Below are 3,412 nucleotides of genomic sequence, written 5' to 3'. Positions count from 1 at the left end.
AGGGGGAGAGACAGGTGATATGGGGGTACAGGGGGGAGACAAGTGATATGGGGGTACAGGAGGGGAGACAGGTGATGAGGTGCACTCCTATTGTTGTGAGGTAATATGGGGGTACAGGAGGGGAGACAGGTGATGGGGTGCACTCCTATTTTCATACATTTAATAAATGTTTAATTTTTCATTGGTGCAAACTGACATAGCCAGCACCACTGTGGGGTTTGCTTTAAGTGTATTCTATATTCTAAGTAAGACTCCCATGGGGGTGACGGTTTGGTTTTTGCCAGAAACTGATAGTAATCAGACAGGTAAGATCCCTTTCTGCTATATTGACCGGCCTGATCATACAAACCTGAAAGCCTAGTTCAGAGGAGAGGTAACTCAACCACATAGGTGCATGTATGCATACCATAGCAGTGGGAGTTGTTAAATATTCACGTGTGTACAAGTAGATTTGTAAGCACCGACATACATGTTACAATCAATCTGCACAATCCCCTCCAGATCCAAAAACACATATGTATTGCAAAGGCCGGACACACTGCATGAACTGATTGTTTTTTGGTAGGTCCACCTATGTAGGTAAATTTAAAGCTGATTGTACACTGAAATTGTCATTTGTATGGTGTGCTTTAGTCATTACGTGAATATATTGGATGAGTTCACAAAGGTATTCAGCTCTGTATGTACAATAGGCAGGAGCTCACCAATGTCATAAAGCTTATTTAATATAGATTCGGGGGTTTGTTTTCCTATTTGCTACCAGCATGAGTTGGGTTATGGAACTCGGTGTCACTTTCCATGGCGCTGTGATGGGATCCAGTGCTTGTCATTTCAGACTAATATATACCCAGATACTAGGACCTAATACTGTATGTTCTATAGTTATATAGAGTTATAGGTTCATATGTTCTGATTTAATCAACTTTTTTCTTCATTTACAGCAATAATTGGACAGCTTTGGGAATTCAGCTTTCCTGAATTTGTTTCCTCGTATCCCCAAGAATGTTTAGCATTGAAAGCTTTGATTCCATAGAGCAGATCAGTATTCTTTGTATTTTATTCTCTTTTATTACAGATATTTATTAAAGCAGATCTACATACATATATTTACATTTATGTGGATTATTATACATATTAAAGTTCTATTTTAGATACACAGCATTGCGTAGTCCAATACTCATTTACTTCAATACATTTTCTGCATATTTGTGTTTCAGGAATTCCAGTATTTCATGTACACATGTAGTGCAAGAAATACAAAGGCAGCCCTTTCTGACCTCCATGTGAAAATTCTACTTACCCGGAGGGCTTTGAGTTTAAGATTATGCAGCTAGAGAACTCTAAGGCTGGGTACACATGTGCAATGGTTCTCCTCTGATAATCGGCTCAGAGCCGGTCACGGACGAGAATTGTGCATGTGTACAGGGGTCATCACCCGAACGACCGTCCTGGCGGATCCACGGCTGACGAACGATCGTAATGGAAGTGAAAGAGAGGGAGCGCAGCAAGGTGCCACTCCGTCATTCTCCCCCTCCCCTCTCCATAGAGCAGAACGGCGCTGTATGTACAATGCTCGTCCATGCATCGTGCAGTCGTTGGATAGGATTGTGAAATATTTTTTTCTGACAAATATCACACGTGTGGCCTAAGAAAAGTCGGAAACCCTAGGCACACCTGTAGTAGCTAATTGGATCAAAATTAGTTTCTGACTCAGCAGAGACACCAGGCAATTATGAAATTCATACAAGTCTTCAGAGCTCTACCATTACCTTAACCACAACTGCAGAAATATTATCAGGGTTGGAAGCCAGCCACAGGCTACCTCATCTTCAGATCTGAAAGCACCGTCACTGCTCTCTTCTATTGGATAAACCCCAATACCAGCTGTGCAAATTACAGAGAGTCCCTGACTCCATGTCACAGCTAGCCCCAGTGATGTGATCTGTAGAGTTCCTTTTTTTGCTGTAACAATTATGTAAAAAACATGGCTCATAGGCCCTTTTGATGATGCTGGAATCCACCTACTGCTAGATATGTCAGGCACACTAAAGATGCGCCTGCTACTTGACTTAGATAAGTACTGTCATGCTACATACAAATGGGGTCATCCGCATCACTCTGTGGAAGCCCAAGAACAGTCCGCACTGGGTGTAACAATCCCTACTACTTCTCCAGACATACACCCAGCAGTCTGGGCGGCACACAAAACTTTCATGCGGGGGATCCTGATTAGCCATGGAACACGTTGCAAAAAAGAGGCGTGTATAATATCCCTTTTTCATGTATTCAGAGTCCTCCCACAAACAATTCATTTCGCTGACCTTGACTCCAAACTCAGTAGCTAGAGAAGCACTGCTAACTGTCTTGATAAGGCTAAAGCTGCTGGGACAAAATGTCGACAGACTTTTTTGGGGTTTGTAAACAAATGCAGTAGAAGTTTAGCTAATGCTGTTTGAAGTGGGCGCTCCTTTAGTGAAGTCCCCAAGCTTGCATCTCTTTCTCCTTCAAATGGGCTGTGGATGCAATATGGATTTCAAAAGATCTTTTGTGTCTTTTTGTCCTTAACCCCAACATCGCTTATGTCAAGAGGTCTCTGAATGGAATACAAGCACCTTTCCTTTGTAAACTTCAGAAAATGGTGGTACAGCCTAAATGTACTCCAGCCCCTATCGCTATGATCGTGCACCCCCCCTCTCTGCTCTCATCCAAGCTGACCAATATCTTACCCCCACTATTTCCTATACTTGGCGGCCCTACCTTCTGTCCCAGCCTGGTGGACTCTTTAATATCGGACCTTCCATATCAGAGATGAAAGATGATCTCGAGTTTGCTCCACTGGGTTTGTGGCACATTATCCGGCTCAGACATTTTATAAGCTTTCTTCCATCACCACACCAATTTCTCTGTTCTTTTACTGTTTTGGAGCAATTGGGTTCCGGTCATGGTCCTGTACGTCAGGCAGTGTCCTTGCTATATGTGGCCATGATTGTTCCAGAACCTGATTCTACTGTACTACAAAGATGGGAAAGAGACTTTGGTATGGTGCAAGAACTAATCTCCATGTTGATTCTCTTTGCCCATAAGTGCTGCCTATCAAGGCCTAGGATACAAAATCCTCACTCCATGGTCCTGACACCTTTATCCAGTTTTTCATTGTAGAGGTCTCACAGGTGTTACTGCAATGAAGGGTTAGGCATTCCCCTTCATATAATTTTTGACTGTCCCCCAAAAAAACTTTTTTGTTCTCAAGTTTATCACAGTATGCAAAAATTTACAGATCATGAGATCATTTTTGAGCTGACATTCTTCATGCCTCTCTGGTCCGGCCTACAGGTAACCCATACACAGCTAGTTATGGCTGCACAGGTAACCCATACACGGCTAGTTATGGCTGCACAGGTAACCCATACAC

The sequence above is a fragment of the Pyxicephalus adspersus genome, chromosome 5 (genome assembly GCF_032062135.1).
Source record: "Pyxicephalus adspersus chromosome 5, UCB_Pads_2.0, whole genome shotgun sequence".
Classification (NCBI taxonomy): Eukaryota; Metazoa; Chordata; class Amphibia; order Anura; family Pyxicephalidae; genus Pyxicephalus; species Pyxicephalus adspersus.
The sequence above is the reverse complement of the archived record's forward strand: the minus strand, read 5'-3'. Positions refer to the sequence as shown.